This window comes from Delphinus delphis, chromosome 12 (assembly GCF_949987515.2).
Source record: "Delphinus delphis chromosome 12, mDelDel1.2, whole genome shotgun sequence".
Classification (NCBI taxonomy): Eukaryota; Metazoa; Chordata; class Mammalia; order Artiodactyla; family Delphinidae; genus Delphinus; species Delphinus delphis.
This window is the reverse complement of record NC_082694.2, coordinates 42200268-42218740: the sequence shown is the minus strand read 5'-3', so window position 1 is coordinate 42218740 and position 18473 is coordinate 42200268. Positions and strand designations below refer to the sequence as shown.

Genomic DNA, 18473 nt, shown 5'->3' with positions numbered 1-18473 from the left:
TCCTGATATAAATTCCTTAATTTACTGAAGCAAGTGTGTCTTTATTCTTCACCTACATGATTTCAATCAATGAAGGTATGTTTTCTGAAGCAGAAATGAAAATCCTGGCCCATGAAATAGCTCATCAGGGGAATTCCAACAGTTCATTTATTGTAGCCATTGCAAAAGAGGAAAGTGTGTTGTTAATAAACAGCAATTAGCCATGTTTTAGGCCAAGTGGAGACTATTATTCACGCTAAGAGTTTTTTGAGCTTTGAATTATCTACATCTTATTCACTCACTTTGGCAAGTTATTATTTTTGGAAATTATTTGTCATAATGTTCATATACATGAACACTTTTCCTTCTCTTTGTCATAGGAAGTTTGAGCCAATCCGACACTCATATTGATCTAATTATCACTTATAACTGAACCCAAATATGATACTAAATCAGGCAGTTTGGGGAAGACACATGGTTCTGGAGGCAGTTGCCAATGGTGATGAGCTAGTAAGACTCAAACTTGTATTTAATTTAGGGAGCCAGGCCTAAATCTGGGCTAGAAACATCACAAGTCTGCAACAATGAACTTTTTCCCAAAGGGTGTGCTTTAGAGCCAATATTTGTGGCATATCCATTCTTCAAAATATTTTTTGTTTTCTAAACTTCAGTGAAACTGAATCTTTATACACTGTCAAAACAGAGATATATACTTACTGCAATTTCAATATGAACTGAAACTTAGATGAGGTTGCCCAATGAATCATCACAGTATTACAGGTAAAGAAAGCTAGTTAAAAGAAATAACAATAGAAAATTAGAATTGTCTTAATATGGAATAACTGGCTTTGAGAAGCTGTGAGCTTTCTGCCACTGAAGGCATCTGAGTGAAGACCAAATATCCACTAATCTGAAATGTTGTAGAAGGTACCAGGCACTCTTTAAAGAATTGTTTAAAGTATGCCTTCTAGGGTTACTTTCAATATTCAGCGACTATAATTCTAGGAAAATGATGGATGAAAAATCTTACCTAACGGAGTTATTTTAAAACATCTAATTTTTAAACAAGGTGGCACATCATTCAGGGTTCTTGACCATAAGCACCTGCTAAACCTCTAGCTAACATGGAAGGAATTAGTTATGTGGTAGCTGACAGACTGGAAACTGGGGAAACAAGCTTGGGAAAATGGGTAGACCAAGGAAGTCTAAGCAACAACAACCACAGCCAAGTTCATACCAGAAGTCTAGTCTGATGAGAATGTTGCTTTTGGTATCAGAGCCATCCATTGTGCCTAACCCAGCCCTCATGGAATACTCAAAACCAAGGCTATATGCCAATCCTGTTGCTGATGCATATCTCAGAGAAATCTGTAAAGCTCTTGCAAATAAATTCTGTCCGTTCTTTTCTGCATCACTCCCTCCAGAGTTTAAGCTTTGTTTGAAACATCAGTCTGACGAAGAATCGGATTCATAGATCCTACCTACTAAGGGGTAGAGAGAGAAAGAATTTGTACCCCTTTAGCTAAATAGTGAGGATAAGGCATTCTTCCAAAATGGGAAGGGAGTTTGGATTCTGATAAGTCAAAATAAATGTAAATATCTACTCCAAATATTTTACTGATTGTTTTAATAGTCAACATTTTGTGTCTTCATAATGTTGGTGAATCTTTAATGGGTGGGAAGGATTTTGTGACTTTTGTGTATTTTGCTTTACCTGCAAATTTTCTTACTCCCTGTCTTCTGGAACTATTTCCTAGAGCACTAGTCTAGTTTCTCAGTACAGTATACTAGGTAATGACGATTCAGTAGAATATACTAGGTAACGGCCTATTCTATACTTTTATTTTATCTGAATAGAACAAAGTAATCAACTTTAAAGAAATAGATGCCTCTCCTCAATTCATGGTTTCCAATTAATTACAGGTTTCCCGGGAAATGCCAGGATTGCTTATACCCTGTTGTTAATGATCTGAGGCTCCCTATTCTGCTAAACGTTAACTGTGGTATGGAAATGCGATGGCGTCTGCATTAGAGTTCACTAATCAAAATAATTATACCCACTCTGCACATTTCACATGTCTTCACTTAAATACGGTCAAGTATCATTTAACATGAAGCCTTTATATAAAGCTGCATTCTCAAGAGGCTCCCTCCAAGCTGGATGAGCTCAGAGTCTCTTACAGAAGGAGCATTTGCAGAGTGTGAAGCTCCATATTTTATAATGCTGGCATATATGTGACCACTACAGGACTCCTCCCAACCCTGTGACCTCAGAGTGACAGAGAGACAACAGAGACCAGTACGCTTGCCTAATAAGTTGGGAGAGGCTTACTGAAAAAGTAATTAATAAAATTCAAGTCAAATTCAGTTAACTTATCCTCATACAATACTCCTATCCTTAACCCAATTATCCCACAAGAAGAATAGGACATTATTAGAAAAGACTGGAGAACCAAGTCTCACCCATAACTTAGAGGTGTGTTTCTTTGGGGCTTTCACCCAGTGATATTTTCTTCTTTGTTCTCCTACCATCTTTTGATGCAAAGCACATGCTAATGAGTGCAGAGATTCCTGGCACTTCCCTCACCATAGTACTCAGGTTATTACTTTGATTTATAATGTGTCTAACTCATCAACCAGTATCCATCATTTCACAGATGGAAATGTTATTTCCACAAAATGGACAAATATCAAATAACATAAACACTACATATCAAATGAGGAAATGTAAAGAATCCTTGCTCTGATCCACCAATTTCACCAAGCTCACAAAGGGAGCCTATAAACGTATGCAAGAACAAAAAGGAACAGCAGAAATCACTGGATGGTACCATGCATGATTTTTTTAAAGCAGGATATTCAAAATTTGAAAATTGGGAGGACAATGAAAAAAGAAATGTGACCACAGATGGGCTGCTCCCACTGTAAAATCAGAAAAGTCTAACTAGTATCTGTTTTGCAAACATCAAGAGAAACTATGTGATAAATGTAAGCTGCTGTCTTTAATAAATAGCATAAGTCTAGCAGCTCACAGCTTCAAAGAACATCTGAAAACTTCTATTATATGTGTGTGTTACTCTAGGTCCTCTGAGAAGCAGATGCCAAGTTGGGGTTAAATGTTCAAGGATTTTATGAGGGGAAATACGTGTGTGAGAGAAAACAGGGCAGGAGCTGAAAGGCTGGGTGAAAACACCAGGCAGCAAGGTTGTCTGACTCCAGTAGAGGAGAGTATGAAGGCTGGGTGAAGTACCTCAGAATGCTTTACTGTCTCAGGAGTGGTCAGCAGGGCTCTTGGAGGGTTCTGGAGCCAAAGGTGTTCTGTCCCAGGGACATCGTTCCTTACAATCCCTGCCATGCTCAATCACTGTGGAAACAGCCATAGGAATGGTCATGAATTTCAGAGCACAGAAGCTGGGACCTTCTTTCAAATATTTTTTCCAAAGTTTTGTCCATAGAATGAGAAGAATTTTCTGTGTCATTAAAATGCATCAAATTCCAAAAGCTTCTGAGAGTTTACACTCTCATTATACTCTGCTGATATAATACAGTCTTGGTGTAGAGGCTGGCAAGAAGTCTGAGTAATTGCTAATAGTTTTGTCAGTCTCCCTCTATTACTGCCTGATCTCTGTAACTGGATTCATCTCAAGGCATTTTGAAAGTTACCTATATTTTTACCTCTTACTTTCTTTCACCAACTTACTCCTCAACTGTCTATAATATTTCTAACTTTCTGTTGAAACTGTTCATTTGAAAGTTTTCATCAACCATCTCATTACTGAACACAATGTTATTTTTAAAAAATATGGAGGCATTCTAACAGACTGCTCCCTGAAGCATCTGAGGCTTGCAGGCCCCCCTTGAGATATTCCTCCCTTGCCTTTTGCGACTCCGCATTGTTACAACCCTCTATGCCTCTAAGTATGCATTCTAGGCCTTTTTCATTATACCCTTTCACATCTCCCAACCTCGCATTTAGACATTCACCAAGTTGAGGGCCTTAGAGTGTTTATCTATAAATAAATTTTCACTTAGAGTGCTAATTATTTCCCACATTTCCGGATCCTAAACAGATCTGTCTACATCTGAACTATTTTTACGGCACCTGACATATCTTTCCAAGTATATTCTGGATACCTCCCACGGAGGCTTTCAGAGGCACTTTAAATGGAACATGTCCAAAATCCAATAACTTCTGTTTTACTTTCCTATTTTAGGTAATGGCATCACCCATGAGCTATGTTTCAACACAGTTTTAATCATTTTGACTTTTCCACTCATATCCTGAGGCTAAGTAAAACGGTTCAAATTTACCTTAAATGTTAGTCAACAGATAAAGCAATATTTTTATTTTTCATATTTAAAAAGTTTATATTTTGCCAATTATAAAATGAATACATTGTTCAAGTAAGTTAACTATATATAAAGTAGAACATTTTAAAGTACAAATGTAATATATGCTATTAGATTTTTCCCAATCTTCTAATATTTTAAATTTTGCTCAGTGAACATGGTTATATGTAAGTGTTCACACATCTGCATAGATCTATCCTATTGGGTAAAAGCCTAGAAAAGGAATAAGTAGATCATACTGAAAAACAATTTTGCTAAAATGTTCTGTTAAAAGAATAAAACTAAAAATAATGTATACACGTGTTCATTTTTCAATATAATTGTGTAATAATTATTGTTTTATAAAAAGATTTATATTATTCATTAATATAAATTAATAATACATGTGAATGTATTATTCATACAGTCATATGTATTTCCATTTCGTAAATTCCTATGAGTGAAATAATGAATTGGGCTTTTGTTTTCAAATACATAGAAAATTCACATCATCAGAGAAATGCAAATCAAAACCACAATGAGATATCACCTTATACCTGTTAATGGCTATTAGCAAAAAGGTAAGACATAACAAGTGTTGGCAAAGATATGGAGAAAAGGGAACCCTTGTGCACTGTTGGTGGGAATGTAAATTGGTGCAGCTGCTATGGAAACCAGTATGGAGGTTCTTCAAAAAATTAAAAATAGAACTGCCATATGATCCAGCAATCCCACTTCTGGGTATATATCCAAAGGAAAAGAAAACACTAACTCAGAAAGTTATCTGCATCCCCTTGTTCACTGCAGTATTATTTACAATAGAAAAGACAATGAAACAACCTAAGTGTCCATCAACAGAGGAATGGATAAAGAAAATGTGGTACATATACATAATTCAGCCGTAAAAGAGGATATCCTGCCATTTGCAACACCATGGATGGCCTTAAGCGCACTATGCTAAGTGAAGTAGAGAAAGACAGATACTATATAATCTCACTTACTTATATGTGGAATCTAAAGGAAACTAACTCATAGATACAGAGAACAGACTGGTGGTTGCCAGAGGTGAGGGGTGGAGGGTGGGGGAAGTGGGTGAAGGTAGTCAAATGGTACAAGCTTCCAATCATAAGATAAATAAGTCCTAGGGATGTACAAGCATACTTCAGAGATATTCCAGGTTCCGTTCCAGACCACCACAATAAAGCAAACATCACAATAAAGCAAGTCACGTGAATTTTTTGGTTTCCCAATGCATATAAAGGTTACGTTTACATCATACTGCAGTCTATTAAGTATGCAATGGCATTATACCTCAATTTAAAACTATTGCTAGAAGATGCTAACCCTCATCTGAGCTTTCAGCCAGTTGTAATCTTTTTGCTGGTGGAGGGTCCTGCCTCAATGTTGATGGCTGCTGACTGACGAGGGTGGTGGCTGCTGAGGGCTGGGGTGGCTGTGGCAGTTTCTTAAAATAAGACAGCAATTAGGATTGCTGCATGAATTGATTCTTCCATTCAAGAACGTTTCCTCTGTGGCATGCATGTTGTTCATAGCATCTTACCCACAGCAGAACTTCTTTCAAAGTTGGAGTCAATCCTCTCAAACCCTGATGCTGCTTTATCAGTTAAGTTTATGTAATATTCTAAATCCTCCGTTGTTATTCTTCACCAGGAGTAGATTCCATCTCAAGAAACCACTCTCTCTGCTCATCCATAACAAGCAACTCTTCATCCATTCAAGTTCTATCATGAGAGTGCACCAATGCAGGCACATCTCCAGGCTCCACTTCTAATTCCGCTTCTCTTGCTATTTCTACCACATCTGCAGTTACTTCCTTCATTGAAGTCTTGAACCCCTCAAAGTCATTCATCAGGGTTGGAATTCACTTCTTCCAAACTCCTGTTTGTGTTGATATTTTTGACCTCTTCCCATGAATCACAAATGTTCTTAATTGCACCTAGAATGGTGAATCCTTTCCAGAAGATTTTCAATTGACTTTGCCCAGATCCATCAGAGGAATCACTATCTACGGCAGCTATAGCCTTATGAAATGTATTTCTTAAAGAATAAGACTTGAAAGTCGAATTACTCCTTGATCCATGGGTTGCAGACAGCATCTTGTGTTAGCAGGCATGAAAACAACATTAATCTCATGGTACATCTCCATCAGAGGTCTTGGGTGACCAGGTGCACTGTCAATGAGCAGTAACATTTTGAAAGGAATCTTCTTTTCTGAACAGTAGGTCTCAACAGTGGGCTTCAAATATTCAGTAAACCATGTTGTAAACAGATGTGCTATCATCCAGGTTTTGTTGTTCCACTGATAGAGCACAGGGAAGGTAGATATTGCATAAACTCTTAAGGACCCTAGTATTTTCAGAATGTTAAATGAGCACTGACTTCAACTTAAAGTCACCAGCCACATTAGCCCCTAACAAGAGAGCCAGCCTGTCCTTTGAAGCCTGACACTGATTTCTCCTCTCCAGCTATGAAAGTCCTAGATGGCCTCTTCTTCCAGTAGTAGGCTGTTTCATCTACATTGAAAATCTGTTGTTTAGTGTAGCCACCTTCATTAATTATCTTAGCTAAATCTTCTGGATAACTAGCAGAAGCTTCCACATTAGCACCTGCTGCTTCACCCTGCACTTTTGTGTTACGGATACAGCTTCTTTCCTTAAACTTCATGAACTTACCTCTGCTAGCTTCCTACTTTGCTTCTGCAGCTTCCTCACCTCTCTTAGCCTTCACAGAATCAAAGAGAATCAAAAATATTTAAGGCCTTGCTCTGGATTAGGTGCTGGCTTCAGGAAACTTTGTGGCTGGTTTGATCTTCTATACAGACCACTAAAGCTTTCTCCATATCAGCCATAAGGCTGCTTTGCTTTCTTATCATTCATGTCTCCACTGCAGTCGCACTTTTCATTTCCTTCAAGAGCTTTTCATTTGCATTCACAACTTGGCTAACTGTTTGGTACAAGAGGCCTAGTCTTTGTCCTGAGTTTTCAACATGCCTTCCTAACTAAGCTTAATCATCTCTAGTTTTTGATTTAAAGTAAGAAATATGTGACTCTTCCTTTCCCTTGAACACTTAGGGACCACTGGAGGGTTATTAATTGGCCCACTTTTAATACTATCATATTTCAGGGAGTAAGGAGGCCTGCGGAGAGGCAGAGAGACAGGGGAATGGCCGGTCAGTGGAGCAGTGAGAACACACACAACACTTATCAATTAAGTTTGCCATTATATGTGGGTGTGATTCTTGGTACGCCAAAACAATTTCTCTAGTAACATCAAAGATCACGGATCACAGATCACTATAACAAATATAATAATAATGAAAATGTCTGACATATTGCAAGAATTACCAAAATGAGACAAAGAGACACGAAGTGAGCAAATGCCGTTGGAAAAATGGTGCCAATAGATGCCACTACTTGATGTAGGTTGTCACAAACTTTCGATTTGTAAAAAAGATGCAGTATCTGGGAAGCACAATAAAGCAAAGTGCAATAAAACAATGAATGCCTGTAACGTACAGCATAGTGACTATAGTTAACGATACTCTATTGTATATTTGAAAGTTGCTAAGATAGTAGATCCTAAAAGTTCTCATCACAAGAACAAAATCTGCTAACTATGTGAGGTGATGGATGTTAATTAAACTTATTGTGGCAATAATTTCATATCATTTACATATATAGAACCATTATGTTGTACACCTAAAACTAATAAAATATATGTCAATTATATCTCAATTTAAAAAAAAAGAAAATTCACAATGTCTTAAAAGAGCTGTATTGGCAAAAGCCCTGCCAGTCTGCAAAAAAAAAGGATGTTTGACTGAGGGAAAACAAAGACTCTGGACCTACAACTTTCTACAGGCTGAGAAGACTACTCAGCTAATAGGACCATTTCTTCAAAAGTGGTCAGGATGGATGGAAAAGAAAGGATATATCAGAGGGAAAAGCTAAAAGTCATGGAGAACAATAAACAGAGGATCCATTTCTAGGGAGCAGAAGTAGGTCCAAACTAATAAACATTTTCCAAAACAAGAGGGAAATCTGGAATATTTGCTCAAGAAATTTCAAACTTTCTATAGGCCAGAGACTATAATGTGTTGTTCATTCTTTTCATTTTCATAAATAATTTTTTTTTTCTTCATTTTATATTGGGTGTTTCAGGGGCACATAAATTGTCTTTTTGGCTATAGGTCTCTGGACCAAGAGGGGCTACATCCAGACCAAGAGAGATCACAAAATTATAGACTTTGAATTTCATGCTGTGATGGGATGTGACTTCTGACAGTCATGGTAAAGGGAGAACATATTTTATACATAAGAGGGATGTGAGTAACTGTGTCCTCCCTGAGAGCAAAGAATGGCAGGCTGATTATATTAATAATTGCACTTATTTTTTTCCTCTCTGTACGTGTACCAAGTAATTTTGTGTTTCCTCCAACTAAAGATGTAGAGTTGATTTCCCTACCCTTTGAGTTTGGGTCGTCTGTGCGACTTTTTTGCCTAATGGAATGTGACAGAGACCACCGTGCCACTGACCAAAAGAACTTTGCAGCCTAAATCAGTGATTCACAGACACATCAACTAAATGAATGTTTATTGTTGTAATGCACAACAATAATGTATGAAGTTCTGTGACTGATTATTATATAGCATTACTGTGTCAATATATGTCCTGTTCTACATTTTTTTTTAATATTTATCATCAGATAACCTTCTACACAATTGGTCATCACTGGATCTCATATACCTAGACTGGGCAAGGTATCTAACAAAAGCTCTATATGTTTGATTAATTTAAATTCATTTAATTCAATGAACTGAAATAGAGAGAATGTTTGAGATAGATGGTTTTATTTTAGATAGTTGTGAAAGCAATTGAGTCATGGGTTTGTTGCCCACCATGATCTTCACCTTAGTCAAAGAAGAGACAGAAGGGCTTCCCTGGTGGCACAGTGGTTGAGAGTCCGCCTGCCGACGCAGGGGACACGGGTTCATGCCCCAGTCCGGGAAGATCCCACATGCCGCGGAGCGGCTGAGCCCATGAGCCATGGCCGCTGAGCCTGCGCGTCCGGAGCCTGTGCTCCGCAACGGGAGAGGCCACAACAGTGAGAGGCCCGCGTACCGCAAAAAAAAAAAAAAAAAAAAAAGAAGAGACAGAAGAAGAAATAAGCATCAGGATCATCTCATGCAGTGATTATCTCCCTGGCACTGAACTGGTCTCTTTTTTTCAACTGGTCTTATTTCAAATGCTCACCTTTGAAGATCATCCCTAGATAGTTCAACTTGATGGTATGTAGCAAATCCTTCAGTGTTGACAATAATAACCTCCAGCTCAGGGTGCCAAATCAGTTCCCGCCTCCCAAGACTTATATCTAATTTGCAACCTATAATTACTATAACTATCTAATGAATGAGAGCTCTTCTATATTGACTGAGTCTCAAATAATCATTAATTAAAATCAATACCACTTTATATTTGTTTGGATTGTATCCTTTCCTACTTTTCTCTATGACTCACATAAAACATCATTATTGCCTGTGTCTGTTTTGTTTTCCACAGCCCTGTAGACACTCTATATAACATAAAAAGCAGAAAAATAAACCAAGGAAGATCAAGAGCATTTATTTCCCACACTCTATTAGTACCCTAGCAATAGTGTGCACACTATTAGAATTTGAGCCCAAGTTAATTAACAAAAATATTCCAAAGTTATACTGCTGTCTGTTGCACCTGCAACTGATTGTTATCTGCAAGTGAACACACAAAAACCAAGGAAAAATCACAATAAATCTAAGTAGACACGTACAAGCAAATTGGAATATGAAAGTGGCATGTCTCTTTGCTTAAATATCTTCCACAAATCCCAGAGAGATATGCTTGAATTCAATATAATTGGATTAGCTATTTCCCTACAGTTTAATGTGTGAATAACTGCAATTACCTATGACTCTACTATCCCAGTTAAACAGTCATTTATTAAGCCATTAGAATCTATGAATCATAGGAGTTAGAAATCATTTGGCAATATTATATTTTATATTTGGCTAAGTAATTTTTTCTGGTTACCAGTTGCAGATGATACCAGTGAGGTGGGATTGGAAATGTTGATACAATTTAAAAATTGAAATGGATGACCCAGAAATGTCTCTTATCACCTCGCCTTTTTGGTTTGTTTTTGTTTTGTTTTGTTATTGTTATTTTTTTCTATGCTTTAGCAATGTTGCAGGCAAACTGTGCTCCCTCAAAAATTCATATGCTGAAGTCCTAAACCCCAGTGCCTCAGAATTTATATTTAGAAATGGGGTCTCTAAAGAGGTAATTGAGTTAAAATTAGGTCATATCATTGGGCCCTAATTAAACATGACTGTGTCATTATAAGAAGAAGAGATTAGGATACAGATACACACAAAAGAAAGACTGTGTGAAGACACAAGGGGAAGATGGACATCCATGAGCCAAAGAGAGACGCCTCATAAAAAGTCAACCATTCTGACACCTTTTTCTCGTACTTCTAACTTCCAGAATTGTGAGAAAATAAATATCTATTGTTTAAGTCTCTCAGTCTTTGGTTCCTTATTATGGCAGCTCTAGAAAACTCATATAAGCAGCTGCAAAATATTTTTCCATTACAGTCCTTGAAAATCATAAAACAAATTTCTGGTGTTCAGGGAAGCAGACTTGATTCATATTTACATAGCTGAGTAGCACAAAGCATATACTGCTTTTGTTCTGAGGAAAAAAATAAACCTTAAAACATCATTGACAAGGATTCAAGGCATATGGCAGAAAGTTTTTTTTTTTTTTTTTTTTGTGGTACACGGGCCTCTCACTGTTGTGGCCTCTCCCGTTGCGGAGCACAGGCTCCGGACGCACAGGCCCAGCAGCCATGGCTCACAGGCCCTGCCTCTCCGCGGCATGTGGGATCTTCCCGGACTGGGGCACGAACCCGTGTCCCCTGCATCGGCAGGCGGACTCTCAACTACTGCACCACCAGGGAAGCCCCGGTAGAAAGTTTTGGTTCCTTGTCCAGTAGCCATTCCTTCTGTTTCCTTTACTTACTGGGAGGTCCAGTTGTTCTCAGAGCAGTAATGTGACTCTACTGTAGCTAGGAATGGACATGTGATCCAGTTCTGACAAATGATATTAAAGAGTAAATCTGTTAGGTAGATTTTACAGGAAGTCTGTTTTTACCTAGTATAGAGAGAATACGCTCAGCTGGCAGACATGTTTTATTTTTTTACTCTTCCCTCTTTCTTTCTGCCTAGAATATAAACATAATTCCTGGAGGCAGAGAAGCCATTTTGAAACCATGAAAAAATAAATACCATATGAAAAGAATAATGGGGCAGGAATTTGAAAAGATCTTGGACCTTCCCTGAGCAGCTGTACCAATCTTGAACTAATTGCTTCCAGATTTCTCATAATGTGAGAAAATATGAACCTCTATTTGGTTGAGCTATTGTGGTTAGGTTTCTGTTACATGTAGTCAAACATAATTCAAACTGATACAAAGAGTTTGACTACACAAGACCACTGTAGAGGATCGTAAAGCATAAACTATTATGCTTTAGCTATGTTGATTAAAGCATTAAGCTATGGGTATTTAGTATTGAATTGAATATAAGAAATGTTTAGCTTTATACTGAGAAGTGCTATACAAAACAGCCAGTACGGATATAACTCTTGTTAACTCCTTCTTACTGTTTTCACAAGGGAACTAAATGCAAGATATGTGTTCAATGAGTATCTACAAATGGGTAAATGTGCAAGTGCATTGTATGGCGAGGGCTGTGGTAGCAGCATTTTCATTAAAGGAACATCACAATGGCACATAGTCTGGTGCCAATGCCATTTTATTCAGAATTACATGAACAGTGGAATTTAGAAAATATAGGCAAATGCAACTAAACTGAAATATCCCATTTTATACTTTCAAGTAATTTATATTCATTTGCTAATGTAAAAATTTAATTTCCCACAAGTTACAGTAAATTTCCATTCAGTTCTCATTCAGCATTGTTGAATACTGAATATATGTGTGTATGTATGTATGTATATATGTGTGGATGCATACATTTATGTATAAAGATAAACCATATGAGGCTTTATGTTTGTATTATATCCTTACATTTAAGGGGAGGGAGGGAATGCATTGGAGAGAAAGGAACAGAAAAATATACTTCTCTGAGTATAACACATTTGATATATTTTACTTTTGTCCATGTGAACATTTTACATAATTATAATACAAAATTAAATTTTAAAGTCAACTGCTAAATGTCTGAAGCAAAAAGAATTACACAAACCAAACTTTGTACTGACTTGGCAGTATAACCACACAGAGAGGAAAATTCCAGGTGAATATGAAACAGTACTTTAACTGAATAACCCTACTGTGAAATTTCTGAAGGACAAATAAAGGAAAATTAAAATCTGAAAATGTTTTCAGTAATTACAGTGTTGGCAATAATGTTGATATTACTATACTGAGTCTGTAGTGTGTGTATTGTGGAATAAAGCAAATGAATAATTACTGTAGAAATACTGAAATACAAGTGAAATAAAGAAATGGGATCAAAGAGGTTAAGAAAAGCCCTACAGTCTTGAGTTTGAATTAATTATATGAATTATTATTGGGTTAATTATTAATATATTAAATAAATGAGATACAGTTAAACTGTGTTTTATATTTATAGAGTAAACAAATATTTCTTACTTCTGAAAACTAAAAAAGGTCTAGAAACAAAAACTAATCCAAAGGCAATGAAAAATTCCAGTGCTTAAGTTGTAGTTTCTAAATACTATATTCCACAATAAGGAACAAGGACCTTTCATACAGTCCTGGTATAGCTGGCATCAGAAATTTAATAGGACAAATGCAAAGAATTTTGCCATATTAGATAGTAAGAAAGGTAACAAGGATTATTAGTGCCATGTTAAAAGGACTCAGAAGACAATTTGAAGAGGTTTCTGCTGGACAAAGATAAACTAATTTTAACCATGAATAAAAAAATAACTCAGTATTTTGAAACACACAAATACATTTAAATACCATCCACTCATCAGAAAAAAGGTAGTCATCTTCTTTGGAAGAGTCTAAGGAAATAAATTATTTTTTTTTAATGGTAAGTAATTAACCAATTATATGTTTACCAAGGGAATACATCAAGCAGCTATTCTTTATGTATTCTTTCCTATATAACGTGTACTTTTCAATAACCAAATAATTTATAAGGTATGGATTCTCCTTATAGAATTATTCCATCTAGAAATAAACCTACCTAAGGAGGTAAAAGACCTGTACTCAGAAAACAATAAGACACTAATGAAAGAAATTGAAGATGACACAAACAGATGGAAAGATATACCATGTTCATAGACTGGAAGAATTAACACTGTTAGAATGACCATACTACCCACTGCAACTTACAGAGTCAATGCAATCCCTATAAAAATACCAAGGGCATTTTTCAGAGAACTAGAAAAAATAAATTTAAAATTTGTATGGAACACAGAAGACCCCAAATAGCCAAAACAATCTTGAAAAAGAACAACAACGCTGGAGGTATCATGCTCCCTGACTTCAGGCTATAATACAAAGCTAATATAATCAAAACAGTAGGATACTGGCACAAAAACAGACACACAGATCAGTGGAACAGAATACAGAGCCCAGAAATGAACCATGCACTTACGGTCAATTAATCTAAGACAAAGGAGGCAAGAATACACAATGGAGAAGACAGTCTCTTCAATAAGTGGTGCTGGGAAAACTGGACAGCTACATGTAAAATAATGAAATTTGAACATTTTCTCACACCATATACAAAAATAAACTAACAATGGATTAAAGACCTAAATGTAAGACTAGAAACCATAAAATTTCTAGAGGAAAACACTCTTTGACATAAATCATAGAAATATTATTTTTGGATCTGTCTCCTAAAGCAAAGGAAACAAAAGCAAAAATAAACAAATGGGACCTAATGAAACTTATAAGCTTTTGCACAGCAAAGGAAACAATAAACAAAGCAAAAAGACAACCTATGAAATGGGAGAAAATAATTGCAAATGATATGACCGATGACAGGTTAATATCCAAAATACATACACAGCTCATACAACTCAATATCAAAAAACCAAACAACCTAATTAAAGAATGGGCAGAAGACCTGAATAGACATTTTTCCAAAGAAGACATGCAGATGACCAACAGACACATGAAAAGATGCTCAATATCACTAATCATCAGAGAAATGCAAGTCAGAACCACAATGAGATATCACCTTACACCTGCCAGAATGTGAATCATCAAAAATAACACAAGTACCAAATTTTGGTGAGGATGTGGAGAAAAGGGAATACTCCTACGCTATTAATGGGAATGTAAATTGGTGCAGCCACTGTGGAAAACAGTATGGAGGTTCTTAAAAAACTAAAAATAGGGAGATTGTTTCAAGATGACGGAGCAGAAGGACACTGTCTCACTCCCTCTTACAAGAACACCAGAATCACAGCTAACTGCTGAACAATCATCAACAGGAAGACACTGGAACTCACCAAAAAAGATAACCCACATCCAAAGACAAAGGAGAAGCCACAATGAGACGGTAGGAGGGGCGCAATCACAATAAAATCATATCCCATAACTGCTGGGTGGGTGACTCACAAACCGAAGAATACTTATACCACAGAAGTCCACCCACTGGAATGGAGGTTCTAAGCCCCAAGTCAGGCTTCCCAATCTGGGGTCTGGCTAAAGGAGGAGGAATTCCCAGAGAATCAGACTTTGAAGGCTAGTGGGATTTGATTGCAGGACTTTGACAGGACTGGTGTAAACAGAGACTCCACTCCTGGAGGGCACACACGAAGTAGCGTGCTCTTCAGGACCCAGGGGGAGGCGCAGTGACACCACAGAAGACTGAACCAGACCTACCTTCTAGTGTTGCAGGGTCTCCTACAGAAACGGTGGGTGGCTGTGTGTCAACATGAGGACAAGGACACTGGCAGCAGACATTCTGGGAAGTAATCCTTGGCGTGAGCCCTCCCAGAGTTTTCCATTAGCCCCGCCAAAGAGCCCGGGCAGGCTCCAGGATTGGGTCACCTCAGGTCAAACAAACAACAGGGAGGGAACCCAGCCCCACCCATCAGCAGACAAGTAGATTAAAGTTTTAGTGAGCTCTGCCTACCAAAGCAACAGCCAACTATACCCACCACCAGTCCCTCCAATCAGGAAACTTGCACAACCCTCTTAGATAGCCTCATCCACCAGAGGGCAGACAGAAGAAGCAAGAAGAACTACAATCCTCCAGCCTGTGGACAAAAACCACATTCACAGAAAGATAGACAAGATGAAAAGGCAGAGGGCTATGTATCAGATGAAGGAACAAGATAAAACCCCAGAAAAACAACTAAATGAAGTGGAGATGGGCAACCTTCCAGAAAAAGAATTCAGAATAATGATAGTGAAGATGATCCAGGACCTCAGAAAAAGAATGGAGGCAAAGATCGAGAAGATGCAAGAACATTTAACGAAGTTCTAGAAGAATTAAAGAACAAACAAACAGAGATGAAAAACACAATAACTGAAATGAAAAATACACTAGAAGGAATCAATAGCAGAATAACTGAGGCAGAAGAATGGACAAGTGACCTGGAAGACAGAATGGTGGAATTCACTGCTGCAGAACAGAATAAAGAAAAAAGAATGAAAAGAAATGAAGACAGCCTAAGAGACCTCTGGGACAAGATTAAACGTAACAACATTCACATTATAGGGGTCCCAAAAGGAGAAGAGAGAGAGAGAGAGAAAGTACCCGAGACAATATTTGAAGAGATTATAGTCAAAAACTTCCCTAACATGGGAAAGGAAATAGCCACCCAAGTCCAGGAAGTGCAGAGAGTCCCATACAGGATAAACTCAAGGAGAAACACGCTGAGACACATAGTAATCAAACTGGCAAAAATTAAAGACAAAGAAAAATTACTGAAAGCAGCAAGGGAAAAACGACAAATAACATACAAGGGAACACCGATAAAGTTAACAGCTGATTTCTCAGCAGAAACTCTACAAGCTAGAAGCGAGTGGCATGATACACTTAAAGTGATGAAAGGGAAGAAACTACAACCAAGATTACTCTAGCCGGCAAGGATCTCATTCAGATTCGATGGAGAAATCAAAAGCTTTACAGACAAGCAAAAGCTAAGAGAATTCAGAACCACTAAACCAGCTCTACAACAATTGCTAAAGGAACTTCTCTAAGTGGGAAACACAAGAGAAGAAAAGCACCTACAAAAACAAACCCAAAACAATTAAGAAAATGGTAACCGGAACATACATATTGATAATTACCTTAAACGTGAATGGATTAAATGCTCTAACCACAAGACACAGCCTTGCTGAATGGATACAAAAACAGGACCCATATATATGCTGTCTACAAGAGACCCACTTCAGACCTAGGGACACATACAGACTGAAAGTGAGGGGATGGAAAAAGATATTCCATGCAAATGGAAATCAAAAGAAAGCTGGAGTAGGCAATACTCATATCAGATAAAATAGACTTTAAAATAAAGAATGTTACAAGAGACAAGGAAGAACACTACATAATGATCAAGGGATCAATCCAAGAAGAAGATATAACAATTATAAATATATATGCACCCAACATAGGAGCACCTCAATACATAAGGCAACTGCTAACAGCTATAAAAGAGGAAATCGACAGTAACACAATAATAGTGGGGGACTTTAACACCTCACTTACACCAATGGACAGATCATCCAAACATAAAATTAATAAGGAAACACAAGCTTTAAATGACACAACAGACCAGATAGATGTAATTGGTATTTATACGACATTCCATCCAAAAACCTCAGATTACACTTTCTTCTCAAGTGCAAACGGAATATTCTCCAGGATAGATCACATGTTGGGTCACAAATCAAGCCTCAGTAAATTTAAGAAAATTGAAATCATATCAAGCATCTTTTCTAACCACAACGCTATGAGATTAGAAATGAATTACAGGGAAAAAAACGTAAAAAGCACAAAAACATGGAGACTAAACAATACGATACTAAATAGACAAGAAATCACTGAAGAAATCAAAGAGGAAATTAAAAAAATACCTAGAGAAAAATGACAATGAAAACACGATGATACAAAACCTATGGGATGCAGCAAAAGCAGTTCTAAGAGGGAAGTTTATAGCTATACAAGCCTACCTCAAGAAACAAGAAAAATCTCAAAAAAGAATCAAACGTTACACCTAAAGGAACTAGAGAAGGAAGAACAAACAAAACCCGAAGTTAGCAGAAGGAAAGAAATCATCAAGATCAGAGCAGAAATAAATGAAATAGAAACGAAGAAAACAATAGCAAAGATCAATAAAACTATAAGCTGTTTTTTTGAGAAGATAAACAAAATTGATAAACCATTAGCCAGACTCATCAAGAAAAAAATGGAGAGGACTGAAATCAATAAAATTAGAAATGAAAAAGGAGAAATCACAACTGACACTGCAGAAATACAAAGAATTATAAGAGATTACTACAAAAACTATATGCCAATGAAATGGACAACCTGGAAGAAATAGACAAATTCTTAGAAAGGTATAACCTTCCAAGACTGAACCAGGAAGAAAGAGAAAATATGAACAGACCAATCACAAGTAATGAAATTGAAACTGTGATTAAAAATCTTCCAACAAACAAAAGTCCAGGACCAGATGGCTTCACAGTCAAATTCTATCAAACATTTAGAGAAGAGATAACACCCATCCTTCTCAAACTCTTCCAAAAAATTGCAGACGAAGGAAAACTCCCAAACTCATTCTATGAGGGCACCATCACCCTGATACCAAAACCGGACAATGATACTACAAAGAAAGAAAATTACAGACCAATATCACTGATGAATATAGATGCAAAAATCCTCAACAAAATACGAGCAAACAGAATCCAACAACACATTAAAAGGATCATACACCATGATCAGGTGGGATTTATCCCAGGGATGCAAGGATTCTTCAATAAATGCAAATCAATCAATGTGATACACCATATGAACAAACTGAAGAAGAAAAACCATATGATCATCTCCATTGATGCAGAAAAATCTTTTGACAAAATTCAA

At 37.1% G+C, this 18473-nt stretch overlaps 1 pseudogene; it reads right to left on the bottom strand.

The window, feature by feature from the left end:
- Positions 1 to 5647: 5647 nt before the first annotated feature.
- Positions 5648 to 18473, bottom strand: part of LOC138414226 (tigger transposable element-derived protein 1-like) — a 157606-nt pseudogene continuing 144780 nt past the window's right edge.